At 38.7% G+C, this 20,542-nt stretch overlaps 1 protein-coding gene across 31 annotated transcripts in view; it reads right to left on the bottom strand.

Annotated features, from left to right (window-relative positions):
• Window positions 1-20,542, bottom strand: part of plekha5 (pleckstrin homology domain containing, family A member 5) — a 163,095-nt gene that overhangs the window by 78,668 nt on the left and 63,885 nt on the right. For 2 of the 31 annotated variants that reach the window (XM_055190232.2, XM_055190230.2), the window contains exon 1: window positions 12,705-12,821. The exons of 27 other annotated variants lie outside the window; for them this stretch is intronic. The gene's annotated coding sequence lies outside the window, so the exon portion shown is untranslated. Of the gene's footprint in view, window positions 1-10,770; window positions 10,919-12,704; window positions 12,822-20,542 lie in introns of those variants that run through there. 2 more of the 31 variants (XM_055190231.2, XM_055190229.2) reach the window with 1 other exon arrangement.

The following is a 20,542-nucleotide window of genomic DNA, read 5'->3' as shown; positions in this document are numbered from 1 at the left end:
CATTATTGTATCGAATTATTTAGCAAGTTATTTTTCTTCATGGTGCAGCCCTATTCAGCATCTAACCCTAAATCTTAACCCACTCTTAAAATCTGAAGTCAGCAGCACAGACGACATTCATCTACCATCCCGTCCTACTCGTATAAATCAATCCAAACTGTAAAGCATTACTTCACATCACATTCAATTTCCTCACTTCGCTGCGGTGTATTGCTTCATTTGATAGCACTATGTAGTAGATGTTTTATGGCCAATATACGCAACGCCGAGGCAGAATTCCCCTTCAGAGACTGTTTGAGACGCAAATCGATCCACAAACACCAGTATTTGACACCAGACAAAAATATTGGTGTATAAGTATAGATAACACTTTAAAAAGAGAAGTCAAGATTGGAAAACATCAAGTAGACTATAGGGAGGGCTCACCAACAACATCAGCCAGCAAGATTAAAGCTTTTTTAATGTTTTTGCACACCAACTAAACACTGAAAACCAACAGCCTTTATTTTTGTCATTTGGAAGAAGGAGAGCAGGGAAATCCGGGGGGATTTTAGGGGAATGAGTTGATACAACGAAGGCTGGAGAGATTAGGGAGACAGATTGGCGAAGGGCGTCTTGCCAGGGCTCCTGATAACACACAGCTTCACTGCTTAGATGAAAGACATCCAGACAGAACAGAGCTGAAAAGTGTGGACCAGACTCAAATCGAACCAGCCAAAACATATACAACTAACACTATATGTATAGGGTAAATGGAAATCCATAGGTATTAAAAACATGACAGGTCGAGAACAGAGGTGTGATTTGTCAGACCTGTATCAGTCACTTAATAGAAAATGTGTTTGATTGATCCGTCGCCATTCATTCTGCATTACTGAATCTGTCAATGTGATACCAATTACTCCAAATAACAGCATGAAGAAACCAGTGACACGACCGCCATAAACAGCACTGATGTACCACTTCAAAATCCTGAATCTGTCATCTCTGACAGACAAATCTGGATGAGACCACCAAGCAATAAAAGCTGGTTTTGCAATAAGCGATTATTTAAAGGCCATCTCGATTCGTATCAGCATGCGTTTTATGAGGCTTGGCACTGTAATATCCTCACTGATGGAACAAAAATCCCTAGCACCACAATATTAATCACATGGTCTGCCAATATTAGCAATTATCTCCTGATGGATGACTGTGTTATAGTAGGAGTCATCTGTGGGGCCAATGAGCCTACAGAACTGATATCAAAAGTCCCAAAGTGCCAATAGACCAGTGATATCAGTGAGGGTAGTAAACATTTTCATTATCTTAGACGGATACACTGAGACACGGATACAGAGAAAAACAAACGCAAAGCACATGCGTGCATCCACACAAATAAACACACAGGGAGCAGGCTGTCTCGGCTCGTATCGCTCGCTCCAACATAGTTGAGATAAACGTGTCGACTGGCTGGTCTGCGCAGCTCCGTATGAAGTCCACCCCATCCGCTTAGTAGTCTGCCCGTTCATTTCCGTATTACAGCGTGCTTCACGTGAGGTATAAATGCGATGCAGTTCAGGACCATGACCAGTCCACACAGGTGTTTGATTTTAGCCACGTAATGTGAATAGTCAAGCAAAAAATTGGATCTTAGCCAAAAATCCGAATTGAACATTAATGCTTGCAGTCTGAACGTATACATATAGAGATTCACAGAGACATAGGCACAGAGAAAGAGACAGAGACACACAGAGAGACAAAGAGACAAACAAACATAACAGAGAGAAACAGACACAAACAGAGAAACACAGAGACAAAGGCACAGAGAGAGACACACAAACAGAAAAAGTACCATACAGACACACACAGAGACATAGGCACAGAGAAAGAGGTACACAAGAGACATACAGACATAACAAAGTGAAACAGACACCCACACAGAGAAACGCAGAGGCATAGGCACAGAGAAAGAAACACACAGAGGGACATAAAGACATAACAGAGAGAAACAGACACACACAGAGACATAGGCAGAGAGATAGGAACACACATAGAGAAACACAGAGACATAGGCACAGAGAGAGAGACACACAGAGACAGACAAATAGACATACAGAAATAACAGAGAGAAAGAGGCACACACAGAGACATAGGCACAAAGAAAGAGACACACAGAGAGACATACAGACATAACAGAGAGAAACAGACAAACAGAGAGAAACACAGACACATAGGCACAGAGAAAGAGACACACGGACAGAAAAAGAGACATACAGACATAACAGGGAGAAAAAGACACACACAGAGACATAAGCACAGAGAAAGAGACACACAGAGGCACATACCAGACATAACAGAGAGAAACAGACACACACAGAGAAACACAGAGACATAGGCACAGAGAAAGAGACACACAGACAGAAAGAGCGACATACAGACATAACAGAGAGAAACAGACACACACAGAAACATAGGCTCAGAGAAAGAGACACACAGAGGGACATACAGACATAACAGAGAGAAACAGACACACACAGAGAAACACAGAGACATAGGCACAGAGAAAGAGACACACAGACAGAAAGAGCGACATACAGACATAACAGAGAGAAACAGACACACACAGAGAAACACAGAGAAAGAGACACACAGGCAGACAAATACACATACAGACATAACAGAAAGAAACAGATACACACACACACACACACACACACACACACACACACACACACACACAGACATAGGCACAGAAAGAAAGACACACAGAGGGACATACAAACATAACAGAGAACAACAGGCACATACATGGAAAGACACAGAGAAACACACTCACAAAGATACAAACACTGAGACACACAAATGCAGACCGATAGAGTCACTTTATATCCAGTCATCCAGTCAGATGCACCATCTCTCCCTCAACAACTCTATTAACAGCACAGGTTTTAAACTGTTTCTCTTTGATGCATTTATAAAGATTTCTCGCTCAGTCTCTTTGTTTTTGGCGAGGACAAGCTGTTTTCCTCAGGCTCTGGGGAAATATCTGAACCCTGTATGAGCATTGTCTCTTACCTTTCATCACAGATAAGAGCTGAAAACAAAGCACCCCACCAGCAACAATTCAGAGGAGACCTGCGATGAGAGCACTCGCATTACGCAGGCGCAGCACGCATCCATGCTCAAGCTAACCTTGCCTTGTGTCGACCCCTGCTGACCTCTCATCCTTTTCTCTCTGTCCCACAGAGACCCTCACACAATCTGACAGAGCGGTGAACAGCACGCCATTAATGCGCCAAAACCATCTGACAGAACGCTGAATACAGAAGAGCAAAGCAAAGGAACTAAAAACATAAAGAGAGCCGAGAGAAACTGGATGGATGTCTCAAGATATTTCAAGACAGTTTAAAGATATGCTTACTTTAAAATTCAATGCCATAGAAGCTCAGATTCAACGAAACCCTTCTTGTCATCTGCATAATGGAATACCAATATGAGATGGTGCCAGAGTTACTGGTTCAGGGTAGAAAAACATATAACATCTGGAGATAAAACTTTCAGTGCTTTTCGGATGAATTTAATTTACAGAAATGCTGAAAGGGTGGACATGCCGCTTCACGCGCGATACGACAGCCAGTGAGCACAATCAAGTTTCATGCAAGAGTGAACCATAAAGACGATTGCTGCCGCTAGGACAAATTCTGCCCAATGGCAAAGAGAAAGCTGTGATTTGTTTTGTAGGCTGTGTTGCTTATTTTCACTTGAATCGTGGGGTACTGGGTTCACATAATGCTATCGGTATCTATCTTTAATCCATGCCATATTTTCTGCCCAGTTTGAGACGGGCGTCTCCTACCCACCTTGAATCTAAAGTGGATTCTTATTTAAAGGTACAAGAGTCATGGAGAAAAGAAACGAATTGGGTCACAATCTGCCAGATTTTCTGGTATATTGTGGGATGGGTCATGGGTGGCATTAAAAGTTCGTCCACAATCCCCAATATATTCAAACAGACACCCAGTTATTAACACACTCTCTTACATCTATAATGATGGACGCCTCAAACTGGATATAAAATATGACAGACTGGGCATAAATAGATAGTTCACATAAAAACGTTGTCATTATTGTTATTTACTCCCCATCATGTTGTTTGAATCCCTAATGTCTTTCTTTGTATTTCAAAAGCCAAACAGATTTTTAAAAAGTGTTGCTTTGGGGTTTTTTGGTTACTGAGGCGGCCACCATCCCCTCCCACAGTAACCAAAAACCTTTAAGCTTTAAAAGTGTTAAATAAATAACTCCACTTGCCTCAGGCTTATATATTTTATAGATATATTTTAAAGGGATACTCCACTTTTTGGAAAATAGGCTTATTTTCTAGCTCCCTAGAATTAAACAATTGAGTTTTACCATTTTGGAATCCATTCAGCTGATCTCCAGGTCTGGCGCTAGCACTTTTAGCATAGCTTAGCATAATCCATTGAATCTGATTAGACCATTAGCATTGCGCTAAAAATAACAAAAAAGTTTCGATATTTTTACTATTTAAAACTACACACTTCTGTAGTTACATCGTGAACGAAGAACAACAGAAAATAAAAAAGTTTTAAAAATTAAAAGTTCTGATTTTCTAGGCAGATTTTCTAACCAAGGGGAATATTTTCGGGCAGTGCGTAATATCACTACGCCTGCTGCAGCCATGTTACATCAGCAAAGTCCTTGATTATTATGCCAGAATGAGAGTATAGTTCCTAGTCATATCTTTCTAGAAAATCGCAGCTTTTAATTTTCTGTCGGTCTTAATACACAATGTAACTACAGAAGAGTCAAGTTTTAAATAGGAAAAATATCAAAACTCTTTCGTTAAGAAGTTTAAAACTTGGATCTGCCCAGAGTCACTCAGGATCTGCCGTAGGCGATCGCTAATGTGTGGTCGTGACGTATATCATGCGGCGTAACCGTCCGGAAACAACAAGTCCGAATGATCAGACCAACAAAACTTAGCAAACATTGCTCTTGCTCCGGCTTTAACTTCTGTATATTCGGCAGTTTTGCAACAATAGCTTTTCTCACGTCTTTCTCCGCTGCAATTACTGAACTACAACTCAAACTTATGCACGACCTCAACGTCATCGTTCTTAGCCACCCCCCTCGGTTCGCTGATTGGACCTGCAGATTTTTGCAAGAGAAAACGAAATTCTACACAGCAGTCCCAGACATAGTACTGAAGCGAAATGAAAATTAAGCGGAAGCACGTATGAGGGCGGAGACAGGCTAAATTGTCTAATCAGAATCAATGATTTGTGCTAAGCTATGCTAAAATGCTAACGCCAAAGCCCGAGATCAGCTGAATGGATTCCAAAACGGTAAAAATCAAATGTTTAACTCTAGGGGAGCTGGAAAATAAGCATATGTGGAATGTCCCTTTAAGCGCAATGCTAATGGTCTAAACAGATTCAATGAATTACGCTAAGCTTTGCTAAAAGTGGTACCACCAGACCCCCGAGATTGGCTGAATGGATTTTAAAACGGTAAAACTCAATTGTTTAACTCTGGGGAGTGTCCCTTTAAGTGTCCCGAAGATAACTCTCCTCTACTTTCTTGTGTGGATCCAGTTGCTACAAAAAAGTCTACAAGAAGGTACAAAAGTTGTCACTGGAGCCCTACATTATCAAAAAAGTACACTTTTAAACCTAAAAGGTGCATACTGGCTCCTCAAAGGTACATATCTGTACCGAAATAGTACATATGAGGACCTTTTTAAAAGGCACCGCCCCAGTGGACATAATATCGAAGTAACACTTTTGGGTTCTTTCAAAGCTTGAAGAGGTGGTCACCACTCATTCTCATTATAACAAACAAAAAAAAATCAACACTTTAAAAATCTGCATTTTGGGTTCTGAAGAACAAAAAAGTCACTGGTGGATCAAATGACACAAGGGTAAGCCAATAATGACAACATTTTTGGGTGAAACATAAGTTAGAAGATAATGGATGGAAGGATAATCACACCTAACCCAAATTGTGGGCAGAAATGATGTTAAAATACAGAGTAAACCCAATATTTCGTCTACAAGCCCAAGACGTCAAGATAATAACATCCAACAGCATGCAAACAACTAACCTTTACAGTTAAGTAGCCACTTTAAAGATAATAATACCCAAACTGTGGGCAGATAGTGTAACTAGGAGGAAGGGAAGTGGCACCATTTAAAGAAAATGTTTCGTCTACGACCCCATTACATCAAGATAGTCAATTATAAACTCCGCTATTCTTGTGCTTTTAGAGGATAAAGAGTGATTTTGGATCACTGAGTTGACGTAGTTTTATCTTCATTCTGCCAGGGTCACTTACAATTTGGAGCAGACATCCTTAAATCTCCATTCCTCGAGAAGTGCAAGAACTTTACGGCTGCTATTTTTGGCCCAATTTCCATCAAACCTTTCTAAGTACAGAGCAAACAGCAGTTTAACACAAATCTCCAGAGAGTGAGGCTGAGCTCACCGTCTCCACACCTGCGTCTATCTGACAGGGTGTCTCATTAGCCGCTTCTGCCGCCGTTCGCCGGAGACAGACAGCGGCACGCGCTAATCACTTTACAGAGGAGCGGGCCGAGCAATTTACCACGACTACTGCTGACTAACAAAGGCTTTGTTATTTCCGTCTCAATAGGTAATATTTTCCTGCGTACGCTGGGCTGATGGATGTTATAATTAGACAGATTTAAGGAAATTGGTGTATCAGCTATACACTATATCAGCTGAATATATACGCGCACCTTATAGAGAAGATAAGGATTGCCTCTTTAAGATTGTGTGAGATATCCTCAGGGAGAAGAGTAGGCACGGGTTGGGCTGCTTTCTGATAGCTGCTGCTGGATGTTATGTAACCACAAACCTCACATTTGCAAATCTTTAAATTGCTTGTATGACCGTGCACTCACGCATGTTGGCATTTAAATATGCGCTTTTAAGAGCCTCAGTGTAATTGACTGTTTATGTGCACATGCATATTTCTGGCTTATTTATCCCTAAAGTCATATTGTGAGTCACACATCCATACAATACAGTCAAGAATCAGGCGGTTTTACATACGCTACTGTACATCCCCTATAGGCAGATGCATGAAGGAAAATGCTATTTAATAGGGGAGTATGCCAGTATGGAGTTGAATACTAACCTATTGTGCACTACACAGTGTACAAAGTAAATGAAACGTAGATATTCTGAACAATAACGGTACATTCACATGGGGCGTTAGCGTTAAGGCTTCCCATTAATTTTGCCAAACTGAATCCGTGGATCCGTCAACATCGCGTCACTGTCGTTACTCACGGCAGAAGTTGAACATTTCTCAACTTTATAAGCGCCAACACGTTCGTCAGCCAATCAGATCGCCTTATTCAAGACCAGAGCATGTGTTGCGGCCACTGTGATTGGCTGTTGGCCATGCTTCAGACGAGTCTTCTGTCAAGCTTTATTGCCGTCACCCATGTGAATGTACCGTGAAAAGTTCAAAACGTTGCACGCTCATCATCTCATGTTTAATTCAAAATGTATTGCATAGTTATGATTTCGAAAACAAATGCAACTATTTTTGCATTTTGTTTTATTCTGGCGGTCTGATCTAATCTCTTAAATCTTTCCCTACCAAATGACAAGTTTTTCCGGCAATCCGTAATTCCGCTATTATCCACTGGGGGTGTAAATCGGAAAGTTCATTACGATCAGATACAATATCAATTTTCTCTGCTATCGATGTGATTTTTGTCAATACATCAAACGCTTCTTCGCTGCGGTTACGATTAAATTCTATTCTATTAATTTATCGATATTTTTATATTACATGTCTAGTTAAGCGGGTAAATTTTTACTTACAAATGCAACCAAAATATATAAAATTAAAATGTATTTAAACTCTTTGAAAATGGCACAATCTGTGTCCCAAATGGAACATTTACAACAAAAACTAACACATTTTTTAACTTTTTTTAAATAAACAAAAATAATTAAATAGTGAGGCAAAAATATTGACAATCACTGAGGTAGTTTTAGAAAAAAATATTAAATTGAAAATAAATTAAAGGTGCAATTTGTAAGATATTTGCAGTAAAATCTCCAAAAACCACTAGGCCAGTGTTATATATTTTGTCCAGCTGATTACTATCAATATCTGTAATGTTTTCAACTACTTGTAAACCGTGAGAAAATTTCCATTCAAAACATTGACACGGGGCAGTGCAGTCTCCTGTCAATGACGTTAATATCCATGTGACCCTTTGTTACCGCCTTTACTGACGTAACCCACATGAGAACAGTGGTCGAGTTCGAAAAAATAAAATGGCGGCCAAGGAAGCGGCTGGAGCACAAATTTAGTGAAAATAAACGTATATTTTCACTTTTTAAGCATTTTAATTGCATTTCTAGCGAGAAATTAGTATTGTAGTTTTCAAATATGTGATTAGTTATCACAAAGGCGCTCTCTGTTCATATTTCAAACACGCTGCCTTTGAAGTGCGTCGGAAAGCCTTTCTCTGAGCGGCCTTCAGGCCTCCGACTCCGAAGTCATGTCCTCATGAGGCAGCGAGGCCACAAGTCCTCACAGTCCTCACTGCCTTGAGTTTTGGACGCAGCCAGTGTCGTGGACAAATGTGGAACTATGCGCTTGCTTATGGACTTATGGATAACTCTTTACCGTCTGCCGCTGGTTGTGTCAGCTCCTGTAAGCGTACAGGCCAACCAAACGACCCAAGAAGAGTTTGGAACAAAACGAGGGAGGATCAATTTGGTGTTGCATTATCTGGATAGAGAGAGCTTCACGACAACATTTAACTAGACCGAGATGTCTGATCCTGCTTGTGTTTTACGCGATGGATGAGTTGTTTTGATTCGTAACCCTTCAAAAAACGTATGCTATTATATTGATGACAACATTACTGTAATCAGCGCGTCTTCCCGCGGACGATATGCACATCAAAGGTATTGTGAGATTCTGATCCTGCTTGTGTTTTACGCGATGGGTGAGTTGTTTTGATTCGTAACCCTTCAAAAAACGTATGCTGTTATATTGATCACAACATTAGTGTGTAGACTGTAATCAGCGCGTCTTCCCGCGGACGATATGCACATCAAAAGGTATTGTACAGCAATATAAATGGTCATTTTAAGACACTTCACAATAAGATTTGTACTGTCAATACATTATGTGAAAAATCATTGTAGATTGTAAGTTGAAAGCTTAATTCTGTGCTGTGTTTACCATCGAATTTGGACTAATACTGTAATATCAATATGACTAACAATTTCGTTTTGAACATCACATATAAACTTACATAATGAAATAAACGATGTCATCAAACGCAACATTTATAAGACTTGATTACCTTATCCATCAACGTGATTTCTCGTTCTCGTCTGATTGATGGCTAAAGTTAAAGACTACAAATCCCATAACTCCACGCTGCTTCAGAGCGTCAGTAAACAACATCATTGTTTTTGTTTGATCTGGCGCCAACTTTCGGCACATAAATACAAATTGTATCTTTAATATAAAAAATGAAGCTTTTGATCTGTCACACAACTTCACATCTAACAGTCAAACAGTGGTCTCTTTTCAGGAGTATTTCTAAAAAAAAAGAATCAAATGATTAAAAGGTTCAGGAGAGAGGACACTGCGTTTTGAAGACACACTTGTCTTCTGTCTCTTTTGCTGTGTTTTCGCTGCATTTACTTACTGACGCTAGCAGACAGAAATGTGTGCTTTGGCGGAAATGCGTAGATGAACGTTACGTCAAGAAATGAGGACGTGGACAGTGTCAAAATAAAAGTACCTCAAATCGATTTTTTATGTGTGGCATCGATGCATTCGATTGTTAGAAATAAAACCGATGTATCGATCCATATCGATTTATTGTTATACCCCTATTATCTACCAGGTGGCGCTCTTACCCAATTTATAAAATCCAGAAGTATCCTCTTAGGGCTAACAGTTCAAACTCTGTGTATGTTTTGATCATCACTCTGAACCTGATCTCTATCAAGTCCTTCACAAAAATGCAATTATCTCAGCTTTTTGCTCAAAGGTGATAAAAAAGTAAACTTTTTTTAAAGAAGAGGGTCTGTATTTTCATTTGATATATTGTATGTTTAAATATATTTAAAGAAGAACATTTTCTGGAAGGCATTAAACTTTTGTGAAAATCATAAAAAATGGTGGTGTTGGCTCTCAACTTTTTTTTAAAAATGCTGGCGAGGAAAGAGTTAAGGGATGTTATACCGAAAATAAAGTTGAGCATTGAGTTGTGGAATAAATGATCCAATACAGTGTGTTCTGAGTTTGTAAGCTAACAATGTGGCAAGTCAACTATTATTATCAAATGCATACTGAATTTTGCACACAATGTGCTCCAAACAACCACAACAGTTTGCTATTCTGAATGACCCTTTTTTTACTAGAATCAATGCAAGGCTGTGCATCTTTCTGGGATCTTTTTTGCATACAGGGACTGTGAGAAATTTCAAACACTGCTTTGCTGCTCAGTTCTCTCCGATCGATCGATACATATCCGAAAGTTGCCAAATACATAAATACATCCAACATCAAATGACATGAGGAAGAAAATGAAAGACGGTACATTTACAACGATCAGCAATTGTTATACTACACAAAACCAGAGAGATTCTCCCCATTCGAGTCAAAAAATAGCATGCAAAGATCCTCTATGCCGAAGTATCTATGCTATCTGGTAAAAGCACACACATTTCACACAACACGCACTCGCTTACCTGAGTAACACACTCAGCTGAGATCGTCAGCTACTGTATGCGCATCGGTAAATGTGAGAGTGAGTATGTGTGCGCCTAAACTGCCTTCACTGGCTCTCATCCATAACAAACCACCAATAGTTCTGTTCACTGGCGTCCCCTCCACCGGCAATGACAGGGGAGAGAGAGAGAGAGAGAGAGAGAGAGAGATGCCGTTTTTAGGCAGCTGCAGCAGCCAGCTGACCTCTCTCTCTCTCTCTCTCTCTCTCTCTCTCTCTCTCTCTCTCTCTCTCTCTCTCTCTCTCTCTCTCTCTCTCGCTCGCTCGCTCACTCTCTCGGCTCTAACTGAGCATGCTCAAAACATCACGAACTGAACCAGCACATGCTCATCCATCATTTATGGCTATGGGAATATTTAGCAATGCTCCTGTTGATTTGCAACACATGAGCGTGGGTTCAGTTATCATTCCCACACTATTACCATTATAAGTTACCATTCAAGTGGAGTTAGTTCTTCATTTTGCTCCACTAAGTAAATCTTGGTCGTTATTTAAATCTCTGAGTGTATTTGCATGTGCGGGCGTGTGAGCGAGCCGCTGGCGGGTGCGACCTGCCCTGCTTTAGTTCCTCCGGTCCCATAGCAAAAGCCCTCGGCTCAATGTGAAGCCTGCAGGCTGAACTCTACACTATGCAACTAGGTCACATTAACGATCTAGTACAGGCAATTGATTAAAACACAACTGAATGAGAGAACATACAGACAGATAAATAGATTGTGACATTCAACTCGAGCCTAATTTAACGCTAAATGACAACAATTGAAGTACAGCATCTCCTCGTATGTATGCATATACTGTAATGGCATCCTTCAATGCTGTGTCCAATGAAAGAGATACAATGTTTGTTGTGTAATGTTGTTTTTTGTTGCAATCGCTGTTTACTTTGTTGGACCATGTGGCGGAAGGGAAAGTAAGTAATGATTTTTCCATTATAGTAGAGAGAGACAGACAACAGTGGTAAATTCGATGCATAGTGCAATCTAAAAATCATCCTTGATCTGAAATAACATTCCTACTTATATGATAAAGACACAACGTTCTTAGTAATAAACCCCCTTTATCATGACGCCAACATGACATTCAGACGATCAGGGCCGCACACCCCGCAGGAGACACAACAGTCACGCTGAGAAACATCTCATCATCTATCAAACACCCTTCAGACGAGATTACGCAACTAACGGCCTGTAAGCAAGGGCATCTTCAATCCCTATAGTGCCCACGCAGACACGGTTTCACCGCACGCCCACCTCTATGAACCCACGAGGGGCATCACGAAAACCTGCCTCTAGACAGAATCGCATAGCAACGTTGTAACATCCGTGCTCTGCACCTCGGTAGCCGCACAGGAACACCATGGCAACCGCCTGCATCAACGTGATGAAGAGTTTTGCATTCGGCACTTTATGACATCACAGCAATGGATACGTTAGCATCACATGACCGGTTTGTTTACATCAGCACCAACTACTGTTTAGCTCATTTACATACAGAAGTCTTAAAGGTACATGAGCCTGCCCGCTTAATTTATGAGGTAAAACTACTGCTTTGAAAATGTTGTGTCATAGCAAAGCTTATAAAGTAATGTGATGTCTATAAAAAAAACTCAGGGCACTGTTAATACAACACAAACTCTTATTTACTATTGAATACAGCAACAGTTGGAGGCGGCATAACCTGACACGCACAATAACACATCCCTGAGCTGGTGTATTAGCTGTCAAAGCTCATAATACAAAGCGTTAAAAATCATAACGCACTAAACCTTCTGTTACAGCACAAACACACATCGGCCTGTGTAATGTCCAAACACACAGCATAGATTCAGCTGTCACCTAAACAGCTTTAGTTGTGATCGGATATTTGGATTACTAGGAATGGAAATGAGAGTCTTACCTGCACAGATGAACAAAAGATCACGCCGCACATGGAAGAGAAACAAAGACAGAGAGCGAGGTTAGTGCATGTTGCCCAAAATGAAGGTAAGACACAAATCAGCATGAGATTCAGAAGACACAGACTTCAGCCCAATACTGCCCCCATATGGCCACCGAGCAGACACGCAGGATACGCTTTACAAGCAGGTGCATCATTATTTAATTTAAATGTGATAATAAATAAGTACATAAAACATATCAAGCTCAATTTAGTGTTATGTTGTATTTTCTTTTTAAATATTTCGTGGTTTGTGTTTGCAAGGGTGCAGGGTGACAGCTACTGTGTAAAACTCACAGCAGGGCATCACACATACACACAATGGGCTCTAGGAGGCTCTATACACCCGTTTATGAATCTGTTTAGGTCCTCAAAAAAACACAAGGGATTCTGCAAATCAGGTGAATAACAATAGCACAATAGCAGGTGAATAACAATAGGAGCCTGAATATACCTGGCTTGATAATCATTTTTTAATGCAAACCCTTCATGAATCCATCTGAACTAAAAATAATGAATAATCAGTATCAAGCATTCAATTCACTGGAAAATGTTTATTTAACTCTAACGGCCGCAGGTATGTGTGTAATAATAAAAATAATAATGTGAGCAATGTTTATCTGTAGCACAGGGTTTCCATACAGAATCCCACACAGACTTACTCATGGAAAGATTAAATATATCATACTTATGTGTCTAAATATAAATATGACACTAATGTCTATGATTTACAAATGGAAATGGGCAAGCAATGCCCTCTAGTGGGTTTAACCTGTTATCACAGATTAGATGATGTCATTCTTAAAGGGACACTCCACTTTTTTTGAAAATATGCTCATTTTCGAGCTCTCCTAGAGTTAAACATCTGATTTTTACTGTTTTGGAATCCATTCGGCTGATCTCTGGGTCTGGCGCTAGCACTTTTAGCATAGTTTAGCACAATCCATTGAATCTGATTAGACCATTAGCATCATGCTCAAAAATATCCAGAGTTTAATATTTTTCCTATTTAGAACTCGACTCTTCTGTAGTTACATTGTGTACTAAGATCGACCGAAAATTAAAAGTTGCATTTTTCTAGGAAGATATGAGTATACTTATGGTGTAATAATCAAGGACTTTGCTGCCGTAACATGGCTGCAGGAGGCGCAATGATATTACGCAGCACCCGAAAATAGTCCCCTGCAATTGAAAGTTACCAAGGGGACTATTTTCAGGCCCTGCTTAATATCATTGGGCCTCAGTACATGATGTAACTACAGTACAGAAGGGTCAAGTTTTAAATAGGAAACATATTGAAACTCTTATTAGCACGATGCTAATGGTCTAATCAGATTCAATGGATTATGCTAAGCTATGCTAAAAGTGGTATCGCCAGACTCAGAGACGGGCTGAATGGATTCCAAAATGGTAAAAAATAAGTCTAGGGGAGCTGAAAAATGAGCATATTTTAAAAAAATTAAAAAGTTTGTAGTCCTCTAGGCTTGGATGAAATGTTATGCAAAAGCAAAAATATTGCTTACCGACACCATTGTTGAAATACCATATGTAACTTATGATTCAATTGAATATAAAAGCATTTGAATTAATAATACAACCTTTAGTCCTAAATCCATTTGAAACTATTACGCAAAATGTAACTAAAGTATTAAAATGAAAAACTTAGTACAACTTAAACATCACAGATTTCCAACCTTATAAACTACGATACCGGCTTATAACAACGGCTATATGTGTTCACAAGTTTAAATATAAATACTTTCCTTACAAAAACCATCACTTCATTTCAGAAGATATTTGATCATTAGTTTCTGATTGATGGATGGATGGCTTTAAAAATGGGGCTATTAAAAATAAGGATATTATGTAATATAACTCTGTGTATGCCAGTAAGAAAAGAGTCATATACACCTAGGATGGGGCTTGAGGGTGAGTCAAATAGGAGTTAATTTTCATTTTGGGGTGAATCAATCCTTTATGGTATATTCCTGGATGCTGATGAAACATCAGATAGGTTCACAGAGAAATATCTTTCATTTCCTTTGCCAAACAGGTGGATTGGGATCTGCGCAGTCATGGCAGTGTGATTTCGGTTCCAAGTGAGCCAACACCCAACTCTGTGAATTTGGTCAAAGCATTAGTCAACTTTCTGATTTGTAAGATCTGCCCTGCTGTCATTAATGAATCATAATAATGACTTCAGCTACTGTATGACACACACTATTTCACATCCCTCACAGGTCAGACAGAGCGATATACAGACAGGATCTATCAGTCTTACACTAGTGCTGGTCAGGAGATCATGTCGTGTTCGCGAGACAGAGTCTGTTATTAGACTGATGTTTGTTTGGTGCTCCTGTAGAGAAGCTCTTATGACGAGAGCTGAGATCATTCACCACACACACGCACAGTGTCAAAAACTGTCAAAATATGTACCCCAGCTGTCACTGGCGCACTACTTAAAAAAGAACACAATATGTATCATTGGGTACATTTGAGGTATTAATACATTATACGTTAACTAATCCGTTTTAAGGTGCAAAGCTGCAATCTTTATAATGATACAGCCCCAGTGACAGCAGGGGTACATATTGTATTTTGACATTTTTTCTGACAGTGTACTTACTATTTTATGCTATTTTTCAAATAGAAGTGAACTTCGAGTACCTGGATGGTGCACTTATTAAAAAAAAAAAAACTAAAGTGTTTAACACTGAACACTCAATGATCGCAGTTTTGCTTACGTAGCAGAAAACAGGAGGATCTACAGACGCTGTGCAAGCAAAGTTCACCAGCGGAGACTTACATTTCACACTGATAGTTTGAGGTCATGTTAGGGAAAGGGTAACACGGACATCAAAAGTACATTTAGCTCATTTTTTACTAACGCACATTGTGTTAGCATTTGACTTCTTTTAACCTTGTCTGGGAAACCACTTAACTTCGGTAAGTAAAAAACATTTGAGATAATAGTAGGGCCCTATGATTTCCACGAAGTAGAAAACACAGAATCATGAAATTGAGACATGAAAATGGAATTTACTCTACGTATAGTGCAGAGTTTAAATTGAATTTGGCAAATTTTGTATGAATTATTTTTTAAAAGCCATTATAACTTATTTGCAAATATCTGTTTGTTGCTGTGGTATTCCTAACCGGCAAATAAAATGACAGAAATGTGTGGAAACGTGTATGCGGCACGCAACACTAATGTGATTATGCACCATCAAAAATAAACATTAATTCTGAATGGAGAAAACCATGTGGAAGAGACCATAGATATGTATAAAGGCTTGGGGCTCTCTCTTAAACCCGGCGCAATGCGGCGCAATTCAGCGGAATGCTGTGTCTTTCGCTAGTTTCCACCCTGCGCAATTATAATTTTCACGTTTAGCGCCACGTTGTTTAAATAGCAAATGCATTTGCGCCCCCTTTTGCGCCCATGGGCGTTCTGGTCTGAAAATGAGGTGTGTTCAGGCGCATTGTTGGCGCGTTGCTATTTTGAGGCAACTAAAATAGACTACGCCATTGACCAACAAAAACTTGGTCTAAAGTCTAAAGTCAATGGCGCAACATGTTTTTTTGTTATTTAAAGAGCGCATTAGTAATATGCGCCTATAAACGGGAGGAAACGCGGGTTTGATTATCACATAGTACATGAATGTGCAGCAGCACAAAAACGCTTTTAAATATGAAAGATTAAAGGATTGAATTTAAGAGATTATTATTGAGTCTCTTGGACATAAATGAGGATCGATGATGAGACGTTAGAAGAGCTGCTTCACCTGCAGCCTGGTAAGTAAATAAATGCTTTGCTTTAAACAAATGCATCTGTTTTTAAATGTTTTTTTAAATGCTACCTCACGGATTTATTGTATATGATGACTCTGTAGCTGTGGATATGGTGAGATGAGAAACATTTTTAAGTAATGCTTAAAAAATCTCGTGACGCTGTCCAAGTGCTGAAAGGAGAGATGTTTGTACATTCTTTATCTCCTGTTTGTTACAAATAAAGTATTTTTAGAGTACAAACCTTTTCTTACATACTTGTAAATAATTTTTTGATGATATTGGATAGCCATACATTTAAAGCAATTAAAAGTCTGCTTTTTTACTTCCATGACTAAAAGAAAACGGGTTTTAAAAGGTTTTAATAAAAAAATTACAATTTCAATACAAGTGAAAAACAACACAATTATTTAACATTAATCTTAAACTGGGGATCTTCTTTCTCCGCTTAGTTTTTTTAGTTTATAAAGTCCGTCATCTAAATAGGGATTAGACATAGCGCCAGCACAACTGGCTTTTAAAAGGGATGAGAGCTGAGACTCTCATTGGTTTATTGCACGTTACGCCCAAAATACTCCCATTACAATAGGACCAACCCTTTTCGACCATGCGCTCGGCGCACAAACCATTTTTCCCGTCGTTAAATTAGCAAAAGTGGATTCGGAAACGCCCATTTAAACGTTGCTCTGTGCGCTTTAGATAATGCGCTTAGATCGTAAAAATAGGGCCTTGATGTGTTATGGCGGAGTCTCTAATGGCATCACCTGGCGGCCATCTTACCACGGGGTGCTCGTTCACTCGTAGCATTGAGTTTTAATGGTGCATGTACTTTTAAATGACCAAAACTTGCTAAATTTTCTACCAATTTTCAAACGGTTTGGTTTCTACAAACGTTATTAATAATTCTGAATGCTTTAGCATGTTTCATGAAAAACAAATTAGTATAAGTATGCAGTGTTATAGGTATATCTTTGACGTTTATAACAAACCAAACCAAACGTTTGAAAATCGGTAGAAAATTAAGCAAGTTATGGTCATTTAAACGTACCGGCAACATTAAAACTCAATGCTACGAAATCCAGAGGCTGGTTTTAATGTATTTTAATGGACATCAAGCAGTTTTTATCTCTGTTTTTATTTGTACTACTGAATTAATTTGACAGCACTTTGTCTGTTGAATTTTATGATGAAAATCTCTAATTATTAAAACGCTACCTAAATGTACTTTTGAATGCAAACATTAATAAAGTGTTTTTGAATTATATAATAAATTGAATCATTCTGATAAATTTATTTTTTTCAATTTACAGAATCTAGAAAAATTTAAACAGAATAAAAAGTAATCCAAAAAAATTATAACGGAAAAAAACAGATAAATAAAACAGAATTTAAGGAAAAAAAGTATTTAAGGGGGAAAAAACGGAATTTGAAAAAAAAATTAACCAATTTCATAGGGCCCTATGATAGTATGCCTACTATTAGTGCATAGCATATAGTACTTTATTTGGGACCAATGTTTCTTGCTCCAAGATTTTTATTTTACGTTCATGCATTTAACAAATGCAGATTTACAGTACATTCAAGCTATACATTTTATCAATAGTTAACGCATTGCTCTAAAAATAAGCAACACTAACACAAACACAAATGATTTTGTTTTCATTTTCCAGTTTCTCTCTCTCATCTCCATTCACAAATCCTCTCCCATGGCCTTTTGGAATAGTAGGGTGTACATCAAGTGCAAACTTCAGTATCCTGCGAGAAGTACTATGTTATCCAGGTACTTTTCACCTACACTTTCAGACATACTTCTGTCACACATCTCATGTACCCTATAGTAGAAACATTTCTCTCTGTCTTTCTCTCTCCTTCTATGCATGATCCTGATTTCCACAACACAACCCTTTTAAAAACAATGACTTCACTTTATTTCCTCTCTCTATGCTCACAAGGAGACTGTGATGAATATGATTCAGCACAGCATGTGATTGGCTGTCGTGAAAGCGCATCTCATCTCATCATCATCAGCAAGGGCAGATCTTTGTTTAGCATCACTGAATTCATACATCATGATTTTCAGATATGAAAAGCGCTGAGAAGAACACCTGTGCATATAATAACCCAGTAAATCACAGCACGACATTTAAAGTCAATGTGAAACCGCCTTCACGATTTACCAACGTGTTAACCCAAGGCAAATGTTCAGTGTGACGTTAAGAAACTACTGTAGAAAGACAAACTTAGGTTAATAATTACCCTGGGTTAACCATTATAAGTATGTGAAATGAGCCATAATAAATACAAATTTAAGATGTGACTTTATCAGTAATGGATTGACTGGTCATTCCAGGAACATGAAATAGGGTCAATATAGATATTATGTTGATTATAAAGATTACTGTTTGTTCATTGTGAATCGTTTATTATTAATAAATGTGAGATTATTCCAACAGATTCTCTAAAAACAAGCAGAAAACACTTTTATTTGCTTCAGGGTGCAATTAAGAGAGCCCTAGGCCGCACACACGTTCACTAACTCTTCTCAAGTCTGATGTTGCACAGCTATCATGACATATTGTATATATGATGATCAAGTCTGTATTACCAGCATCAGTCACGTCAAATCATCTCCATTCACGAATTCACTTCCATGGCCTCCTGGGATAATAGTGTGTCCATCAAGTGCACACTACAGTATCCAGCCAGAAGCACTATGTTATCCAAACATCGTAAAAACAACATCATACTGTATCATGACGAGATGTCCAATTTACACCCCTAGTCTGCATAAAGAACGCTGATATAAGTTCTCATAGCAACATGACCATCTGTAACCATACGTCAGACTCAAATGTGATCACATGCTCGCAAGAGGGGAGAGCCTGCTAGCGTCGAGTGCTCACTAATGAGGGTTCATTTCAGTTTGGACGCAGCCTTAGTAGCAGCAGACATCCAGACGGCTCACTGGAGTGCAGTACATGTGATTGATTTATTGGGCTTGCCGCGGCACAGAGCATCTAGCTTTACCACAAATCTCATCCTATGATACACAAGAGGAAGAGAAAAATTACGATGTAGACGGTCCACTAGAAAATCCACTAACACTGTCGGCTGGGAGCTTCACGCTGGAAGTCAACAATGGTAAAATGGACCAATAACTACAGTATGTGTTCAACTTTGCTTTTACCAGAAATCCATTATTACAAGAACTAATGGAAAAAAAGGAAATATTGTGCTAAATAATGCAATAGATGACCAACAATAGAATAAAGCAATCTTTGCATTATCAATTAGGGCTGTCATGGTTATCAAATTTAGCTGATGGTTAATTGCTTTGTTGATTATGACAATTAATTGTCTGTTTTATTGCTTTGACATTCAATTCTCATACATTTTTTGTTTGTTTATTAAATAATTTTCACACATTGTTGTGATTATTTACATTAAATATTTTGCACGGTTTACCTGGCAGTAAATATTAATAAACATAACAAATATTTAAAAGTAACCTGATAATTTCTCATTATACAGGCGCTGCAGCTCCCCCTTGTGTTTTTAGAGAGATGTGCAATCATTGTGGTGATCTGAAATCATCAAACAATCGCGATAAGACGATTATTTAATCATTGTGATAGCACTATTATCAATAAATTTATATTATGACCTAAAAATTTGACTAAAATTATGCAGTAATTGCAAACCATTGCTGCATGATGTGATGCTAAATTTTGATAAATGCAATGCATCTTACACCGTATGCACACAGTTAGAAAATGAATTATTTAGTAGAGTTGAGACACACAAAAAAATTATTTCAATGTAACGGTCAAACAAACAACAAATTAAATGCATCAGCCCGACTGAGAATTAAAAAAAAAATGGCGCATCTGTCGACTAAAGGCACATGCTTCAAGCGTCGAAAACCTTACTGACAGTAAGAGGAGTGATTAAGTTTTGCACTGTCGTGCTGGTGTTCACGAGCAGATACAGCGTTTCTCTCATTCAGGGCG

Source organism: Misgurnus anguillicaudatus, chromosome 1 (genome assembly GCF_027580225.2).
Source record: "Misgurnus anguillicaudatus chromosome 1, ASM2758022v2, whole genome shotgun sequence".
NCBI classification, from domain to species: Eukaryota; Metazoa; Chordata; class Actinopteri; order Cypriniformes; family Cobitidae; genus Misgurnus; species Misgurnus anguillicaudatus.
The sequence above is the reverse complement of the archived record's forward strand: the minus strand, read 5'-3'. Positions and strand labels throughout refer to the sequence as shown.